This window comes from Phyllobates terribilis, unplaced genomic scaffold (genome assembly GCF_046119375.1).
Source record: "Phyllobates terribilis strain yellow unplaced genomic scaffold, ASM4611937v1 Scaffold_1__5_contigs__length_1240528914, whole genome shotgun sequence".
NCBI lineage: Eukaryota > Metazoa > Chordata > Amphibia > Anura > Dendrobatidae > Phyllobates > Phyllobates terribilis.
This window is the reverse complement of record NW_027362761.1, coordinates 1,230,579,831-1,230,601,112: the sequence shown is the minus strand read 5'-3', so window position 1 is coordinate 1,230,601,112 and position 21,282 is coordinate 1,230,579,831. Positions and strand designations below refer to the sequence as shown.

General features: G+C 49.2%; 1 protein-coding gene across 1 annotated transcript in view; it reads right to left on the bottom strand.

The window, feature by feature from the left end:
• The window catches only part of LOXL3 (lysyl oxidase like 3), a 155,044-nt gene that overhangs the window by 112,408 nt on the left and 21,354 nt on the right, over positions 1 to 21,282 (bottom strand).

The following is a 21,282-nucleotide window of genomic DNA, read 5'->3' as shown; positions in this document are numbered from 1 at the left end:
TTGTCAGCGGTGTATAAGGCGAAAAGAAGGGGGCCTAGGACTAAACCCTGAGGAACCCCGACAGTAAGGGGAAGTAGGGAGGAGGAGGAGCCGGCAAAAGACACAGAGAAGGAGCGGTCAGAGAGATAGGAGGAGAACCAGGAGAGAACAGTGTCCTTGAGGCTGATAGAGCGAAGCATAGTGAGGAGGAGCTGGTGATCCACAGTGTCGAATGCTGCAGAGAGATCCAGGAGATCAGCAGGGAGCAGTGACCATTAGATTTAGCTGTTAGTAGATCATTAGAGACTTTAGTGAGGGCAGTTTCAGTAGAATGTAAAGAGCGGAAACCAGATTGTAAAGGGTCAAGAAGAGAGTTGTCTGAGAGATAGCGGATTAGACGGGAATGGACCAGGTGTTCCAGGAGTTTAGAGGTAAAGGGAAGATAAGAGACCGGTCTGTAGATAGCAGCACAGTTCTGGTAGAGGGATGTTTTTTTAAGTAATGGATGTATGCTGGCGTGTGTAAAAGAGGGGGAAGAATACCAGATGAGAGGGAGAGGTTGAATATTTTAGTTAGGTGAGTGGTGACAGCCGGGGAAAAGGAATGAAGGAGATGTGAGGGAATAGGGTCACTGGTGCAGGTGGTAGAATGAGAAGATGCAAGGAGCCTGATCACTTCTTCTTCCATGACTGGTTAAAAGTCAGAAAGTGAGCAAGATGCACTGCAGGAGGGAGGAGCATGCAAAACATTTGGGGATTGAGAGAAAATTTCCTGTAGGATATGGTCAATTTTTCCTTTGAAATAATTGGCCAGATCGTCAGCGCTGAGGTCGGTGGTCGGGGCCTGTGCTGTTTGATTGAGGAGAGAATGAAAAGTGTCGCAGAGGCATTTAGGATTATTGGACAGTGAGATTATGAGGTTGTTAAAGTAGGTTTGTTTGGAGAGGTGAAGGGCAGAGTTATAGGTTTTAAGCATAAATTTATAATGGATGAAATCTTCGGCCAGATTAGATTTTCTCCACAGCCGTTCGACGCACCTAGAGCACCTGTGGAGAAGACATGTTTGAAGCGTGTGCCAGGGTTGTCGCCGTCTGTGCCGAGTTGTTCTCTGTGTAGGAGGTGCGGCTCCATCCAGGGCGCAAAGCAATATTTCGTTATAATGCTTCAATGCAGAGTCGGGACATGAGAGGGAGGAGATTGGAGCCAATGATGATTGCAACGTTTTAATACATTTCTGGGTGTTAATGGCGCTTATATATTTCTATAGGTGTAGCAAGTGCACGCGCTGGCCCTTTAAGAGTGCAGGAGCGCACGCGTGTGCCCTAAGGACATGGCTGGAAGCCCTGCTAGAAACAGGCAGAGCATGTGAAGGGAAGCACCGACCGCAGCGCGGGTGAGTGAAGTGACACGCCGGAGACCCTGCCTGTCAGAGCAGGGATCCGGCGTGGTGCTAACAATCCTGTTCTTTAAATTCACATCTAGCTAGCTTAGTACAATATGTCATTAGCATATTAACACACATCATTGTTTCCAAACAAAGAGAAGTCAACATTCAGTTTTATACAAATACTGGTCTGTCCTTCTTGGCCAGCCACAGAAATTCACATACATTTATAAGTCAACACAAACACAATAGTGTATTTATCTTGGCTTAACAAATTTAATTGTCGGGCTGATTAAAATTATAAGATGTATCGTCACACTAACATTAATCCTTCTCGGCCCTAGACCACCAGGGACACTAACAACGCGCCCCGGACGTGCGTTAGCTTTTTCAACAGGGATCCCTGCACTTTCCTATGGGTGAGTTTGATCTGTTACAAATACTGGTTACCTGTATGGTTGTGGTAGTGGTAGATGGTGCTCTATCTGACAATAATGAGAGTGGTGATTCTCTGTGGTGTATATATGTCCCAGGAAATTGTATGATTCAGAGACTTGATACATATATGGATTTTTCCTTATAAAGAATTAATCTATAGAAATTCCCTCTCTATTAACCATCATATAACCCCATTGGTTTACACTTCACAACCTTTAACTCATTTTGCCCAGTTTATTGCATTTCAGGGTGACTGGTTAATTCCTTTTTTGTCTACCTCACTGTTGATCTGTTTTGTGTATATTTATTCTAATTGTGTATGAATAAAATTCTATTATTTTGTATTTATTGATGAAGTCAGCACTTAAACTTTCTATGCCTTAGACCACCTGGGATACTCACATTATTCCTTCTCTGCCAAAGACCACTAGACATGCCAACATTAATCTTTCTATGTAAACCTATAAGAAAAGCTAGCAATCAAAATTTGAACATCCAAGAAGAAGAGAGAGAGATGTAATAAAGATAATGCTGATATATAGAAAGAACATCGCCCTCAGTAATTAACGGCCAGAGATATAGCTGTTATTGCAAAATACTGTATCTTTATTAAATAAAATACAACATGTAATATATAACAGTAAAAAACAAATAAGAGTGACTAGGATGAGAGACCCAATAGGGGTTAAGATCGAAAAAAAAACTAAAAGAGAAAGGAAAGCCTTAACCCAATTGCAGGTGTAACTCCATAATTAATACCCAGGTGTTATAAATAATCAGGCAATGTGGTCAGAGTCCGACTTGTTGGAGAGACACCTAGGCTATGAATCTGAGTTTAATCAAATGATGCAGCAAGCAGATAAAAGTGTCTAAAGTAATCTGCTTAAAATGATCAGAATAGCCGCACATTACCTTGTGACATAATGATGACCGGGTAAGAGAAGTCTGCAAAGGGGAATGAATAGCGCGCCTCGACGCGCGTTTCACCGAAGTGGCTTCGTCAGGTAATGTGCGGCTATTCTGATAATTTTAAGCAGATTACTTTAGACACTTTTATCTGCTTGCTGCATCATTTGATTAAACTCAGATTCATAGCCTAGGTGTCTCTCCAACAAGTCGGACTCTGACCACATTGCCTGATTATTTATAACACCTGGGTATTAATTATGGAGTTACACCTGCAATTGGGTTAAGGCTTTCCTTTCTCTTTTAGGTTTTTTTTCGATCTTAACCCCTATTGGGTCTCTCATCCTAGTCACTCTTATTTGTTTTTTACTGTTATATATTACATGTTGTATTTTATTTAATAAAGATACAGTATTTTGCAATAACAGCTATATCTCTGGCCGTTAATTACTGAGGGCGATGTTCTTTCTATATATCAGCATTATCATTATTACATCTCTCTCTCTTCTTCTTGGATATTAATCTTTCTATGCCTGTCATAGAAAAATTTTATTCCATAAGGCATCTCCAGGAAGGGAGCATTCACCCCCCCTCCACACACAGAATCTCCAGAAGGACAAAAGAGCTTACAATCTAAAACCCTTTTGGAAGTAGAACCACACTGAACATATGGTGTAGTGACGAAAGCTAATTAAGACATAAAGGGCTAACCATTCAAGTTCATTTTGAAGTCAGAGGCTCCCAGTAGTGTACAGGTAATTAAAACAGGATATCAATTGTGGGAAGAAGGCAGAACGACTGAGATTTGTAAATTCAAGAGATAGAGAAGTGGGAATCTAACACCTTTAGAGGTAACTCTTGTTCTCTTCAGAGGAAACTGGATATCTGCAACTAGACAGTTCAGTGCCAAAGGAAAGTTATAAATATTTCGGTTTGTATCAATCCAATATTGATGGGATATACATTTTCAGCTTCAGAACTAACATATTAGGAACTGCTACAAGCACTAAGGAAAGATAGGAAAACTGTCCCTACAATAGGACTAAGCTGATTCCCTACGATGCAGCGGGGGACCTGTTCCTTGTGAACAGACCCGCCTAAGTCCTCGGCTAGTCTGAATGCAGACCTATAGATATAAGGGAGGGGTCCCTACAAGAACTAAGGACTGGGATATAGATGGACACCTCCTAGCAGAATTTGTAGCAGAGCAAAGACAAACAAACAAAAGTACTAGTGGTCCAAAGGCCAAGCTAACTACAGAGTTAGGTACAAGGCACCTGGCTAGCTTAAGAGTAAAAGAAACACTGAAGTCCAGCAAGGCCAGAAGGGCGGACCTGGATTATATAGGCAGAAAGTCATGTGACCAACAAAATAGAAAAAAAACTAACAGGAGGGTTCTAACAGTACCCCCTCTTCTATGAGGATCCTCCGGATCCTCCAGGCCCAGGTCTAATCAGGAAACCTCTTGTGAACCGCTGCGACAAGTCTAGGAGCAGAGACATCATCCGCCTTTACCCAGGAGTTATCCTCAGGACCGAAACCTTTCCAAGCGACGAGATACTGCAATCTCCCTCTATGCCATCTAGAATTAAGAATACGAGAAATTTCATATTCACCGTCTACCAACACCGGAGGAACAGAGACAGTGGCGTCCCTATCAGATACATCAGCCTTTTTCAACAAGGAAACATGAAACACAGGATTAATCTTCCAGGAGGTAGGGACATCCAACCTAACAGCAGACTGGTTAACCACCTGAAGTACCTTAAAAGGCCCTACAAACTTCGGGCCCAATATCTTAGAAGGAATCCTCAACCGCAGATTCTTAGAGGACAACCAAACCATGTCACCAACCGTAAACAAAACCTCTTGACGTTTCCTGTCAAAGTACCTCTTAGATTTTTTGTTAGCCTCTTGAAGGTTACAATGTACATCAGTCCAAACTCTCTCCAAATCACCGGAAAAATTCTCCTCCTCCGGCACAGCCGATACCAATTTGGAGAATGACCCAAACGACGGATGTCTCCCAGTACAACAAAAAAAAGGAGAACACCCAGCAGAAGAGGATGTATGATTGTTAAGAGCAAATTCAGCAAGTGGCAGAAACTCAGACCACCCCTCTTGATTGTGACGCGCCCCCTGGGCCAGTGTTGTTGGGGATACCCGGAGCCGGATCAGATGGGGGTTGTAGTCTCCGAGTGGCTGTGATCCGGTCCGTGCCCAGGGTGTCAAGCTCAGTGTGTGGCAGTCCTTATGATGTTTCTAGATGTTCTTTATGTCGACTACGCCACCCGTTGAATTGCGGTCACTACGGCCGCCGCTGCAGCAGGGTCCACTGAGGCTGATGGTGTTTGTGCAGCTTAGGTAGTATAACCCCCAACGGGAGGGGTATAGCCTCAGGGGGTCAGGTGCAGAGGATGGTGGTTGTGGAAGTGCAGGGAAGATGGTAATGAGAGTCAGAGTCGGGTTGTGCAGTTCAGGGTTCTTTACTTACTGCTGTTCTTGTACCGGTCACTCCGGCCTTAAGTGACCACCCGAGCCGTGCTGCGTCCACCAGGTCCTGGACTCGGCCAACCCCCAAGTAGTTCTGGAGCGTGGTTCTGAGCTCCCTTTCTGTCCTGTCGTCGTCTCTGGCCTTCCCCACCAGGGATCCACCTATGTCCGGCTCCCTCGGGCCTTCTGTTGGTAACCCTTGACTCTGGGTTCCCTGACCCTACGCGTGGTCTGCCTTCCGGGTGGATATGGTGGGTGGCCGTGGCAGATGCTGCCCACGGCCTCCGGTCTCTGGCTGAGGTATGCTGTAGCCCCCACCAGTTTGGGATCCGGTACCCTGTTGCCAACTCTTCACCCTGTGATTGTATTTGGGTTCTCAGAGTTCCTTCTTTCTCCCCCTCTGGGTCTTTCTTTCTCCTCTCTCTCTCTGGGCCTTGGAGCTGCTCTGCTCCTCTGCTCTCTTCCACTCCTCTGCAAAGACCCTGATCTAAGATGGTGCCCACCTTATATACTCCCTCTATGTGTGAGCTCAGGTGACCAGCACCCAATGAGCTCCTAACTTTACCCAGGCTGCTCCCCCTATCTGCCCCTACACTACTGGGATGTACCACCCCCCTCCCACTCCAGCCAGGAACAGACTCGGTCGTACCTGCACATTTCTAAGTGGGAGTACCGTTGGTCTGCTCCTCGGAAATGGGATGTGTGTAGTACATGCAGCTTTCTGAGCTCAGTTCCACACTCCATCCTTACCCGGGAGTGGAATATCACACCTCTGGGTTGAGGTGCAATACCCCTGTAGCAGCCGAATCCTCAGGGTGCTACAATTGTCTGCCACAAAACAACGCAGAAACTGTTCAACATCCTGGTTCTTTCTTTCTGTCTGTCCATTAGACTCAGGATGATAACCAGACGAAAATGACAAATGGACTCCCAACCTGTCACAAAAAGCACGCCAAAAACGAGCCACGAACTGAGGTCCCCTATCAGAAACAATGTCAGTAGGAACACCATGTAGTCTGACAATTTCCTTGACAAAGGCCTTAGCGAGTGTCCTGGCGCAGGGCAGTTTGATGAAAGGAACCAAGTGACACATCTTGCTAAAACGGTCCACGACCACCCAGATGACCGTGAAACCTTCAGAGGGGGGAAGGTCAGTAATAAAATCCATAGCAAGATGCGTCCAAGGTGCACTAGGAACCTCCAGAGGGCAAAGCAACCCCGCAGCAGGAGCATGTGAAGACTTAGATCTAGCACACACAGTACATTGACGCACCCACTTAATGACTTCCTTCTGCCATCCAGGCCACCAAAAACTGCGACCCACAAGTCTCTTAGTCTCAGAAATTCCTGGATGACCTGCCAACCGATATTCGTGACACTCAACAAACAAATCTCTCCTAAAGGCTCTAGGCACAAACAACCTCCCATGGGGAGTGTTAGATGGAGCATTCTCCTGGGCTTTCAGAATCCCATCTTCCAAAACGGAGTCCAATGCTGCTATCACAACTCCTTCCTGTAAAATGCTCTCCTCCTCCTCGGTACCAACCATGGGAGAAAAACTGCGAGATAAAGCATCAGCTTTTACATTCTTGGTACCCGGGATGTAAGTAACAGAAAAATTAAACCGCGAAAAAAAAAGTGCCCACCTAGCCTGACGGGCATTCAAGCGCTTGGCAGCATCAAGATAGATCAGATTCTTATGATCAGTGAAAACCTGAATGGGAAATTTAGCACCTTCCAAGAGATGACGCCAATGTTCAAATGCGAGTTTAATCGCCAGCAATTCCCGATTACCAATATCGTAATTAAGTTCAGTCTCGGAAAATTTTTTGAAAAAAAAAGCACAGGAATGCACTCCATCCTTGTTTTCCTGAGACAACACCGCACCAACCCCCACAGAGGAAGCATCAACCTCAACCAAAAACGGCTTAGTCTCATCAGGCTGCATAAGGATGGGGGCAGAACTGAACCTCTCCTTGAGATACACAAAAGCTTCAATGGCCTCAGTAGTCCACTGGGACCGTATTCGCACCTTTCCTGGTGAGATCGGTCAGCGACTTAATTATAGAAAAATTCTTAATGAATTTCCTGTAATAATTGGCGAAACCCAAAAATCTCTGTATAGATTTCAAACCAATAGGACTGGGCCATTTCTGCACAGCCTGAACCTTCACCGGGTCCATCTCAAAGCCCTCGCTGGAGATAATGTAGCCCAAAAAACTAATTTTCTGCACAGCGAACTCACATTTCTCCAGCTTAGCAAAGAGTGAATTATCACTCAATAACTGCAATACCTCACGTACGCTCCGCCAATGAGACTCCAGATCCGGCGAATAAATCAAAATGTCATCCAAATACACCACCACATTCTTACCGATCAGAGGTCTCAGGTTGTCATTAATAAGGTTCTGAAAAAATGCAGGTGCATTGGTAAGACCGAAAGGCATCACCAGATTCTCAAAATGACCCACAGGAGTGTTAAAAGCAGTTTTCCATTCATCACCCTCCTTCATGCGCAACAAATTGTATGCCCCCCGGAGATCAATCTTAGAGAACCACTTGGCTCCCACTAACTGGTTGAACAAGTCAGGAATTAATGGCAATGGGTAGGAATTGCGTACGGTAATTTTATTAATTTCGCGATGTGACACCCCAGGGGTCTGGTTGCCACAGTGATAGAGATATTACGTCTGAGAGCAGGTGGGAGGTCTCTTGGTCAGGAATCCTATGCATGCCACACCTCCTGCCCAGTCCTGGGAGGGGAAGAACTTCCCCTATATAAACCTAGGGCTGAGGCAGGGTTAGTGAGTAGAGAAGAAGTAGAGACAGAGAAAAGAAGCAAATATAGGAACAGAACATCAGGAGCTCTGTGGGAGCAGTGTTACAAGGAGTCAGGGGCTGGCAGCTGCAGAGCTCGCCCTGACTGAGAAGATTTCTTACCGGACCCGGAGTCCGAGGCTGTGGGGACTAACTCCTACCCAGCAGCAGAATCCGTCAGGCAGGGGATTCCAGGTCCTCTGGCCAAGAAACCCGAAGGCACGGTCACACGCGTGGGACCAGCACCGCCGTCGTGGAGCGGAAGCTACTAGAAGGCCCCGAGTCACCGGCCATACGGGTGAGCACCACACGGTACACTCAGGGACGTGGGCTACTTATACCCGCCTCTAGCAAGGTAGCCAGAAGAGTACAGTTAGTTTGGGAGGCCTACAACTCCGCCTGGCCAGGGGAGATCCCATCTGCTCAAGGACTGACCAGGCCCCAATCGCTAGCCAGTACTCCGGAAGGGTCTATCTTTGTCACCAGTAAAGACCCTGAACTACACCGTACCGTCTCCGAGTGGTTCCTGCTACCCCCATCATCCACGTCGGCTGCCCTGAGGCCATACCCCTCCCGTTGGGGGTTATACTATCACGCTGCACAATCCTACCACCGGCCTCAGCGGTCTGCCCTGCAGCAGCAGCTCCTTAGCTGTACTCAACGGGTGGCGTAGTCGTCCAACATCTACCGCTGATACATCGCCGCTCAGTTTGACTCCCTGGGCACGGACCGGGTCACCGCCATGAGACTACAAACCTCAACAGATCCGGCTCCGGGTAAGCTCCCGCGTGCGCAATGCAGCGCGACACAGGCCCAGGGGCGCGTCAACTTTTGGCGTAGTCGGCAGGATTTCGTGCCCGCAACCACCGGGTACTGCGTGCCTGAAAAAGACTGTTCAAACTTACCTGTGGTAAAGATTCCCGCCATCCGGCGCCATCTTCAGCCTTCTTCCCGCCATCGGTGAAGATTCCCGCCATCCGGCGCCATTTCCAGCCTTCTTACCGCCTTCCGTGGAGTTTTCCCGCCGTTGGACGCCATCTTGAAGACGTCGCGCGGGAAGAAGAGGGGCGTGGACTCCGAAAGCGCGCGAGAACTGAAGCCCCGCCTCACGTCCGGACGTTGCGTAAGGTCCTGGAAGGAGCCCAGCAGACGCCGACGTCACAGGAGCGCGACGGAAGGTCCTCAACCCTGACGATCCACTGCGGAGCCGCGGCCTACGGAAGAGGATCATTGCAAGGTAGGCCACGGTCCACTAGGGGGGAGGAAGATGTCGGATACGGAGGAGAGCTTCACTGCCTCAACCCCCGCCAGCGCCACCGCTGCTGCAGTCATGCCTTTCACCATGCCCTATATCCCGGGAGCGGCCTGGCTACCCCAGTACTCAGGGGAGTCACATACCCTGCATGACTTTAGAGAAAAGCTGGATAGCCTCTTCCAGGTGTACCCCCTCACAGAAGAGCAAAAAGTGAGCATCCTGGTGGCCCAATTAACTGGGGCAGCCCGAAGGGAGGTAAAGTCCTGGCCACCTGGGGGGAGGACTGTCGCAGGGATACTAACCCGGCTGAGGGACACCTTTGATACTCGCACCTCAGCCGAGATCAAGCTTAGATTCTACGGGTGCAAACAGCGGGCACATGAGAGTATAAGGGACTATGCCCTGAACCTACAAGAGGCCCTGAGAGCCATTAAGCAGACCGACCCTGACGGCGTGGGAGACGAGGACAGGCTGTTGACTGAACAATTTATAGAGGGTTTATATTGCAATGCCCACCGAACCCAGTTGCGGGCAATGGCCTTACAGGACCCTCATCTGGGATTTGCACAGTTCAAGGACAGAGCCATCCGGGTGCTTCGAGAACCGGCACCAAGTGGCGTTGTGACCCCCAGACGCCCCACTACCACTTACCACCAGGAGGCGGCGCCCTTGTCGGCAGGGCCTGTGGGAGCTGATGCGCAGGCTTTGAACAATGACCCGGCTCCAGACCTGCACCATCAGGTCCAAGAGCTAGCTAAAAGCGTTGCTGCGCTAACCCGAACTGTGCAGTCTTTACAGGTTTCTACTCCAGGGAAGATCCAGCTGGCATCCGGACCGGAGGACATCCCGTGGCGTCGACCAAGGAGGACCCCACCGGCCAGAGGAAGACCCAGCGACCGATACAACGAGGACGGACGACCCATCTGCCGCCGCTGTAATCAACCCGGACATATGGCAAGGTACTGTCCTTTAAACTGGCACAACCTAGGGTAGAGGGCCAACCCCTAGGAAAAAGATCATCAGGCCCATCGAACTGGCGCGACAAATATGTGGGAGGACGTCCAGTCTTGCCTGTGGTACTGGATGGCATTCCTATGAGTGCCCTACTGGACACCGGGTCACAGGTCACCACCATCCCGTACGTGCTCTTCAAGCAGTACTGGAATGACTCGGATATTACCCGCTACCTTGACGACGACTTGAGTATCATCGCCAGCAATGGTCAGCCCGTGCCACAGATCGGATTTAAAGAGGTGACCATTAAAATTGGTAGAGTTGAACTGGCAGCACAGGGACTGATCATTGTAGACATTGACAAACACGAGAGTCACCCAAAAATAACTCTAGGAACTAATGTAATTGAAAATTGTCTTGCAGAGGTGATTTTCCTTTTACAGCAGGTTGCCAAGAACGCCAGCTCCGGCCAGCAGCGAGTGCTCCAAAAAGAGATCCGGGCACTGATGCGACGGCAACAGGTGGAACTCTCCGGCGGTGAGATTGGTAGCGTGAGAATGTGTGACCCTTTCCCTATTGCCATGCCCCCAAAAAGTGAAATGATGATTTGGTGCCGGGCAGCTATTGGTCTGAGAGGTAGAGATTACCAGGCAATGGTAGAACCAGTTTACTCAGACAGTAGGCCCACCATCTTGACAGCACGGGGGGTGGTTAATGTACGCCATGGGAGGGTGCCCGTTCGCATAATCAATATCGGGAAGAGGGAAATGTACCTGCCCCGGTATGCCACGCTAGCCAAATTATATACCATTAACCAAAATGCTATACAATCTGTGGAACCCTTGCCTCCATCTCACCCGGAGGAAGGTAACGGCTCTAAGAAAACAATGGAGGACTGGTGTCAGCAACTACATTTGGGTACTGACTCCACTCCCTCACACCAGAAACAGGGAGTCTATCGGGTGGTTCAAGAGTATGAGAGAGTGTTTAGTAAACACCCGTTAGACTTCGGGCGAGTCAAGGGGGTAGAACACCACATCCCCACGGGAGACCATCCTCCCATAAAAGAGAGGTATCGACCCGTACCCCCTGCACACTACCAACACGCCAAGGGGATGCTTAGAGACATGAAGGAGGCTGGGGTGATCAGGGATAGCTGTAGCCCCTGGGCAGCTCCACTAGTCTTAGTCAAAAAGAAAGGCAACACCATGAGGATGTGTGTAGATTACCGGAAAATCAACCGTATCACACACAAGGATGCGTACCCCTTACCAAGGATAGAGGAGTCTTTGGCTGCTTTAAGATCTGCTAACTTCTTCTCTACCTTGGATCTCACTAGTGGGTACTGGCAGGTTCCTGTAGCAGAGGCGGACCGGGAGAAGACCGCATTCACCACCCCGATGGGACTTAGCGAGTTTACCTGTATGCCGTTCGGACTCTGCAACGCACCAGGAACCTTCCAACGATTAATGGAGTGCTGTCTGGGCCACAGAAACTTCGAGACGGTCCTGTTGTACCTGGACGATGTCATTGTATATTCTAAGACTTATGAGGACCACCTGAAACACCTGGCGGAAGTGTTCGAAGCTCTGGCAAGCTACGGCCTAAAGGTGAAACCCTCCAAATGTCACCTCCTGAAACCAAAGGTGCAGTACCTGGGACACGTGGTGAGCGCTGACAGAGTGGCTCCCGACCCTGATAAGATCACCGCAATTAAGGAATGGCCAAGTCCCTCCAGTGTAAAGGAAGTGCGGCAGTTCCTCGGGTTGGTAGGCTACTACCGCAGGTTCATCCCCGGTTTCACCAAAAAGGCAGCTCCTATGCAGGACCTCCTGATAGGCCAGTCCCGGAAGGCCAAGAACCAGAAGCCGCCCTTCAGATGGGAGAAGTTGGAAGAAGAGTCCTTCCGCCAGCTGAAGATGGCCCTCACGGGGGATGAAATCCTGGCGTACCCGGATTACAGCCAGCCCTTTATCCTCTACACCGACGCAAGTAACATCGGGCTAGGAGCCGTGCTGTCCCAGATCCAGCAGGGGAAAGAGCGAGTAATCGCTTACGCCAGCCGAAAACTGCAAGCCACCGAAAGAAACCCTGAGAATTACAGCTCATTTAAGCTAGAGTTCCTGGCAGTGGTGTGGGCAGTCACCGAACGCTTTAAGCACTACCTCGCTTCTTCCCGGTTCGTCGTGTACACGGATAACAACCCGTTGACACACCTGGACACGGCAAGACTCGGTGCCCTAGAGCAGAGATGGATGGCCCGCCTGTCCAACTACGAGTTCACCATCAAATACCGGGCAGGACGCTCCAATACCAACGCGGACGCCCTGTCCAGGATGCCAAACCTACCGGACGTAGGAGAAGATCCAGAGGGACTGGAAGAAGTCGAACTCCCCGCGTTTCACCGTCATGGGACTATCCAGTATTCCCATCGGGTAAGGAGTAAGCAAGGCGCTACGCTTAACCCCTTACCTCACTACAACTGGGCGGAAACGCAAGACAGTGACCCTGCCGTCCGGCTGGTGAAGGAGATGCTGACTCGGCCAGAGGCTCGCCTTGACCCAGACGCTCCGGAGGAAGCCAAGCAACTGTGGGCAGAAAAGAGTAGACTGTTCCTTTACAAGGGGAAGTTGTGCCGCAGGATGGTTAACTCCCGGACGCATGAACTAATCTGGCAAGTAGTGGTGCCACGACGAGACGCAGCCATGGTGATGGAGGCATACCACGATGGAGCTGGGCATTTCGGATGGAAGAAGCTGGAGTTCCTGCTGCGCGGGCGGTTCCATTGGGTAGGCATGAGGGGAACCATCGAGAGGTGGTGCAGAGACTGTGGCCCGTGCAACCTGAGGAGGAAGGACCGTGCCAGCCAGAAGACTCCCCTGCAGTCCATCGTCACCCGGCAGCCGTTGGAACTGGTAGCCTTGGATCATGTAAAACTGACCCCAAGCAGAAGTGGCTACGTCTACGCGTTAACCATCGTGGATCATTACTCCCGGTTCTTGGTTGTCGTCCCCGTCAAGGACTTAACGGCTCAAACAGCAGCTAGAGCATTCCAGCAGCACTTCTGCCGTCCACACGGGTACCCGGACCAAGTGCTGACGGACCAGGGACCTGCCTTTGAAGCGGAGGTCTTCCAGGAATTCTGCAATCTGTATGGCTGCCGGAAGATAAGGACGACACCCTATCATCCGCAAACTAATGGACTTTGTGAGAAAATGAACCAGGTGGTAATGGATCTCCTGAAAACGTTGCCCCTGGAAGAACGCAGTCTGTGGCCTGAGAAGCTGCCCGATCTGGTGGACCTATACAACCACATCCCGGTAGGTTCCACCAACTGTACCCCGGCTTACCTAATGAGGGCGAGACCTGGTAAGTTACCTGTTGACCTGGAAATGGGAGTCCTGACACCCGAGGACACTTCACCAGAAGCAGACTGGGACACAGAGAGGCAGCAGCAGTACCGGAAAGTACAGGAGAGCGTGGAGCGAAGTCTCTGTCAGGCTAGGGAGAGACAAGAGAAAACTTACAACCAGTATGCTCCCGCTGTTCCCCTGGTGCCCGGAGAGCAGGTCTTGAAGAGGAAAAGACGGCTCCACAAGTTGGACGACCAGTGGGAGAAGGACCCGTACACCGTACTGCCCTCAAGCCACGAGAACCCGAAGGTCTGTACCATCAGTAAAGACGGAGGGGAGACCACAGCCATTGTATCCCGGGATCACCTGAAGAAGTGTCCTGAACAGCTACGGAACCCTGAAGAGGAACAAGAAGACCATCGACCCGTAGAGGAAAGGGAAGATATGGTTAGTACTGTGCTCGGAGACTTCCCTCGGTCTTGGACTCAAGTCAATGGTGCAGTTGTGGTACCCGTACTCACCTTCCTCCAACCAGCATCCCAAGCACCTACGGAGCAACAGGTAGAGCTGGAAGAACAGCCGGTCCAGGAGGCAGAAGACCCCACACCAGCAGATCAGGAGGATCAACCCTCTGCTTGCAGTGAGCCTGCCATATCCCTAGTGAGCCAAAGGGCCCGTAGACAGCTGCCCAATTTACCCTTGACAGCTCCTACACCCTGTAGTTCAGGGCCAGACAGTCAGCTCCGTAGGTCCACTAGGGCCACTAGAGGCCAGTTACCCGCACGTTGGAGGATTTGAAGTGTATAAATTGTTTTATTTGTGGTTACCTGTTTTTCTTGTTGCTTGTGTATAATTATGTGTTTCTAGTTGTTTATAGGAGTCTTTGGTGGATTTACCGGGAATCCTGTGTACATAGTTGGAGCGTAACCCAGGACGGACTAAAGACTGTTAAGGACTCGGGGCAGGACAGACCCCTACCTGGTTACGTCTCCCTGTTTTGGTGAAATGGACACCTTGCTTTCTTCAAAGACTGCACCCGGTTACGGACATGCCGTGACCACCTTTATGTGTTTCTTTATTGTATTGTTATTGTTATATCTTGTTATGTTTTTCTAAAATATGTTTAGTCCCGGAGTACTAAATTTCACTAGGGGGGAATATGACACCCCAGGGGTCTGGTTGCCACAGTGATAGAGATATTACGTCTGAGAGCAGGTGGGAGGTCTCTTGGTCAGGAATCCTATGCATGCCACACCTCCTGCCCAGTCCTGGGAGGGGAAGAACTTCCCCTATATAAACCTAGGGCTGAGGCAGGGTTAGTGAGTAGAGAAGAAGTAGAGACAGAGAAAAGAAGCAAATATAGGAACAGAACATCAGGAGCTCTGTGGGAGCAGTGTTACAAGGAGTCAGGGGCTGGCAGCTGCAGAGCTCGCCCTGACTGAGAAGATTTCTTACCGGACCCGGAGTCCGAGGCTGTGGGGACTAACTCCTACCCAGCAGCAGAATCCGTCAGGCAGGGGATTCCAGGTCCTCTGGCCTAGAAACCCGAAGGCACGGTCACACGCGTGGGACCAGCACCGCCGTCGTGGAGCGGAAGCTACTAGAAGGCCCCGAGTCACCGGCCATACGGGTGAGCACCACACGGTACACTCAGGGACGTGGGCTACTTATACCCGCCTCTAGCAAGGTAGCCAGAAGAGTACAGTTAGTTTGGGAGGCCTACAACTCCGCCTGGCCAGGGGAGATCCCATCTGCTCAAGGACTGACCAGGCCCCAATCGCTAGCCAGTACTCCGGAAGGGTCTATCTTTGTCACCAGTAAAGACCCTGAACTACACCGTACCGTCTCCGAGTGGTTCCTGCTACCCCCATCATCCACGTCGGCTGCCCTGAGGCCATACCCCTCCCGTTGGGGGTTATACTATCACGCTGCACAATCCTACCACCGGCCTCAGCGGTCTGCCCTGCAGCAGCAGCTCCTTAGCTGTACTCAACGGGTGGCGTAGTCGTCCAACATCTACCGCTGATACATCGCCGCTCAGTTTGACTCCCTGGGCACGGACCGGGTCACCGCCACGAGACTACAAACCTCAACAGATCCGGCTCCGGGTAAGCTCCCGCGTGCGCAACGCAGCGCGACACAGGCCCAGGGGCGCGTCAGCGAAAGTCCAGACATGGACGTAAACCGCAGTCCTTTTTTTTTTTTTTTTACAAAAAAGAATCCAACAGCCACAGGCGACTTAGAAGGTCTAATGTAACCGGCGGCCACGCTCGTCTGTATGTATTCCTCCAAGGCCTTTCTTTCAGGGATAGTCAGATTAAATAAGCGACTCTTGGGAAGAGTAGTACCTGGAACAAACTCAATGGTGCAATCATAATCCCTATGAGGAGGTAAAACTTGCGACTCCTCCTCAGAAAAAAACCTCCAAAAATCTTGAATAGGTACAGGTAATTCCCCTTTATCCACAGCCGCAATGCGACCGTTACAACATTTATCATGACAACATTTATCATGACACTTAGGACTCCAAAACTTAATTTCATTGGTAGACTAGTCCAGTACAGGATTGTGCAATTTTAACCAAGGTAACCCCAAAACCACTGGAGAAGGCAAATTATTTAATACCGCCAAATCCAAGTTCTCTTGGTGAATACCATTAATGGTGAGGGGAAATTCAAAAACCTTGTGAGTAATACATTTCAAAGGAGAGCCATCAACCGCAACCACAGAAATAGGAGATGACAAAAGTTTGGATTCTAATTTAATTTTTTTCAAAAATCCCTTATCAATCACATTGAGTGTAGAACCACAATCCACAAATACCCAAAATTCAATCAACTCCTCCTGAAATGAGGTGCTCCCAGAAAGAAATACTCCCTTTGAGTTTGAACAAGCTATACGGGCGTAACTGACCTTTTTTTTTTCCTTGTTCAAACGAAGCTCTCAGTTCTTAATAAAGTGGTCAGATTTACCGCAATAAAAACATAATCCCATAGCAAACCTGCGGTCTTTTTCCTGAGAATGGGGTGACATAGCCCCAATCTCCATCGGTTCTCCACCTTCCGAGCAGACCCTCTGAAAACTAGGAGCTGCCATAGCAATAGATTTCTCTTCATTAATCCTAGCACGCAGTCTCCTGTCCACACGTATAGCTAATTGCATTGCCTCCTGCAAGGTTCCAGGTGTTGGGAAGGCAATCAGCAGATCCTTAACCCTTTCACCTAGACCAGCAAGAAACAGACATTTTAATGCCGAGTCATTCAATTCCACTTCGGCCGACCATCTTCTGAAGTATGTACAATAATTTTCCACATCACCTGATCTCTGCTTCAAACCTCTTAATTCAGTTTCAGCAGATGAGACTCGATCAGGATCGTCATACAACAACCCCATAGCAGAAAAAAAATCTTCCACTGATCTAAAACACGGATCATTAGGTTGGAGAGAAAAGGCCCATCCCTGTGGTTCTTTGCGCAAAAGTGACATTATAAACCCAATGCGCTGTGATTCATTCCCAGAGGATCTGGGTCTTAAACGAAAATATAACAAACAAGCGTTTTTAAAGGAAAAAAAAATCTTGCTTTTTACCATAAAAAAAATCTGGCAGTCCTACCTTCGGTTCCACAAAATGCGCTCCAGGACAGCTACTCACATGTTGCTGGAGCTCGGCCACCTCCAAAGACAGTCCCTGTAGGCGTTGAGCCAACTCCTGAACCGACACCATGCTGATATCTGGATTTCTTTCCTTAGAGTGTTTTATTTTTGTTTTGGGCTGGACTTACTGTTAGGAACTGCTACAAACACTAAGGAAAGACAGGAAAACTGTCCCTACAATAGGACTAAGCTGATTCCCTACGATGCTACGGGGGACCTGTTCCTTGTGAACAGACCCGCCTAAGTCCTCGGCTAGTCTGAACGCAGACCTATAGATATAAGGGAGGGGTCCCTATAAGAACTAAGGACTGGGATATAGATGGACACCTCCTAGCAGAATTTGTAGCAGAGCAAAGACAAACAAACAAAAAGTACTAGTGGTCCAAAGGCCAAGCAAACTACAGAGTTAGGTACAAGGCACCTGGCTAGCTTAAGAGTAAAAGAAACACTGAAGTCCAGCAAGGCCAGAAGGGCGGAGCTGGATTATATAGGCAGAAAGTCATGTGACCAACAAAATAGAAAAAAAAACTAACAGGAGGGTTCTAACATAACAGGGGAAAAATATGCATATTTTGTCATAACTGTGACACCAGCCTATAAGGCCCAAATTAATAGTCATCAGATCGCTGACAACAGCCATGCCATTTTTCCGATCTATGAAAAGTACAAAGTCAATATCGAACGTCTATGATTTTCAGGAGCAAAAATATTGTGAATGTTGAGAATATCATAATTTTCTGAAACTGAAGCCACATCCCACTATCAGACCCACATGAGGTCATCAAGGGGAGGTGGGTGAATGTAACTTAGGTGCTGATGAAAAGACAAGGCAAATTATGGTCTGTATTCAATGCAGGGAGATTCATATCTGTGTAGGGATGATCTACGAGTACAGAACTGTTGCACAGAGTACAGACTCGCTGCACAGGGCACATAACTGGTGTGCAGAGTACAGAACTGCCTTGCGGAGTACAAAAATGTTGCACAGGGTACAGAACCACTGTGCGGAGTCCAGGCCTGCTCCACAGAGTACAGTACAGCTGCGCAAAGTACAAAACTGCTGCGCGAAGTACAAAACTGCTGCGCGAAGTACAAAACCGCTGCGCGAAGTACAAAACCGCTGAGTGAAGTACAAAACCGCTGAGTGAAGTACAAAACCGCACGGAATACAGAATTGCACAGAGTACAGAACTGCTGTGGTAAATACAGAGCTGCTGCACAGGGTACAGAACAACGCGAAATACAGAGTTGTTGAGCAGAGTACAGAGCTGCTGCGCAAAGTACAGAACTGCTGCATGGAGTACAGAACTGTGCTGCTCACTGCTTACAGCCACTACCCCTCAAGTGTTGGACCTCCACCAATCTCGTCTAATAAGACACCAGGGTCATCAGTCGTAGACCCCTGTACTCCGTCAGTGCCTCAGCCTTGTGTCATTGGGTGGCGGACGCTTCACATCTGAGCTCTGCCTGAGTGTCCGGAAAGTGAGGACCTAGATTTCCAGTAAACACTATGGCAGGACACTAATGGTGAAGATGCCCGGTACACCAGACGTACACACTTCAGTCCAGTGGGGGCGCTCACTATCTCGGCCGGGGGCACAGCAGGGCTGGGCATGATGGTGGCAGGACCTTTACTGGGGGTCTTATGGAGGAATGTCACAATCCACTGCCGTATACTGAGTCGTGCACAGTCATGGCCTCCCCCACATCAGCAGAGCACAACCTCCATGGTTTTCCAGAGTCCGCTCTGCAGTCACAATCCACTGCTGTATACCGAGCCCTGCACAGTCATGGCCTCCCCCAGATCAGCAGAGCACAACCTCCATGGTCTTGCAATGTCGAGTGTGCAGTCACAATCCACTGCTGCATACTCAGCCCTGCACAGTCATGGCCTCCCCCACATCAGCAGACCACAACCTCCATGGTCTTGCAGTGTCGGGTCTGCAGTCACAATCCACTGCCGCATACTCAGCCCTGCACAGTCATGGCCTCCCCCACATCAGCAAAGCACAATCTCCATGGTTTTCCAGAGTCCGCTCTGCAGTCACAATCCACTGCTGTATACCGAGCCCTGCACAGTCATGGCCTCCTCCACATCAGCAGAGCACAATCTCCATGGTTTTCCAGAGTCTGTTCAGCAGTCACAATCAACTGCCGTATACTGAGCCCTGCACAGTCATGGCCTCCCCCACATCAGCAGAGCACAACCTCCATGGTTTTCCAGAGTCCGCTCTGCAGTCACAATCCACTGCCGTATACCAAGCCCTGCACAGTCATGGCCTCCTCCACGTCAGTAGAGCACAATCTCCATGGTTTTCCAGAGTCTGCTCTGCAGTCACAATCCACTGCTGTATACCGAGCCCTGCACAGTCATGGCCTCCTCCACGTCAGCAGAGCACAATCTCCATGGTTTTCCAGAGTCTGTTCTGCAGTCACAATCCACTGCCGTATACTGAGCCCTGCACAGTCATAGCCTCCCCCACATCAGCAGAGCACAACCTCCATGGTTTTCCAGAGTCCGCTCTGCAGTCACAATCCACCATTATAAACCTACTAATAAATCCATCTCTTTCTGTGGAGTCGCTGAATGAAGCGCTTGTGCTCTGCCCACAGTCAGCAGCTGCCCCAGGAAAAACAAACTGGCCAAAGCCAGGAGGCCTCCACGGCTGGAAAATCCCTGGTCAGAGACGTCTGGTGGCTTCTCGCGGAGGATTCCTGACCACATCGTCATCACATTCCCTCGATGTCATCCTCACAGCCGTGAATGAAGCTTGGGAACACATTACCGGTTGTCCTTTCCAGGGTGACACCAGGTCCGATACGATCATGTCATTACATCAGGCACTACAAGCCACTGGCCACACATGGAAAATTGGGACTGTGCAAAAAACATACAGTGATGCTTGAAAGTTTGTGAACCCGTCAGAATTCTCCATATTTCGGCATCTGACCTAAAACTACATCAGATTTACACACAAGTCCTAAAAGTAAAGAACTAAATCAATAAATGAGTCAGAAATATTAGAGGTTGGCATTTCTTATTCAGGAAAATGCTCCAATATCACATCTGCGAGTGGTAAAAGTAAGTGAACCCTTGCCTTCAGGATCTGCTGCGTCCCTTGTGCAGCAATAACTGCGTCTAAACGTCTCCAATAATTGCGGATTATTCCTGCACATCGGATGGAGGAATTTTAGGCCGTTCCTACTCACAAATCAGCTTCACCTGTGATGTGGGTGGTTTTATCCATGAACCTCTCGCTTCTGGTCCTTCCATAGTATTTCTATAGGATTAAGGTCAGGATGAGACTCGGCCGCTCCAGAACTTCATCTTTACTCTTCTGTCACAATTTTCTTGTAGGAAATATGGCTGTACGTCATTGTCTTGCTGCAGGAACCACGTTCTCTTGAGATTCAGCTCATGGACAGACGTCCGGACAATTTCCTTTAGAATTCACTGCTATTATTCAGAATCCATTGTTCCGTTAATGATGGCAGCCGTCCTGGTTCAAAGGCAGCAAAACAAACGCTGATCTGTCCACCACCGTTTGTCACAGATGGTATAAGGGTTTTATGCAGTAATGCAGAGTTTTTCCTTATCCATCCACAAAACAATGTCCCACGACCTTCTGGCTTGTCTGTGTGATCTTTCACAAACTTCAGAAGGGTAACATTGTTCTTTTTGGGGAGCAGTGGCTTTCTCCTTGCAATTCTGCCATGCACACCATCATTGTTCAGTGTCTTCCTGATGGTGGAATGATGAATATTAACATTAGTTAATGTGAGGGGCCTTTAGTTGCTTAGACATTATCTTGGGTTCCTTTGTGACCTAGCAGACCATTATGCACCGTGCTCTTAGAGTGCTCTTTGTTGGTCGACTATTCCTAGGGAGGAAAATAATAGTCTTGAGTTTACAACATTTGATCGTGGATTTGGTGGGGTCCAAACTCTTTAGAGACGGTTTTGTAAAATTCTCCAACTTGGGCATCAACTGAGCATTCTGAGGTCCTGAGGAATCTACTTTGTTCCTGCCATGAAACACTTCCACTAACA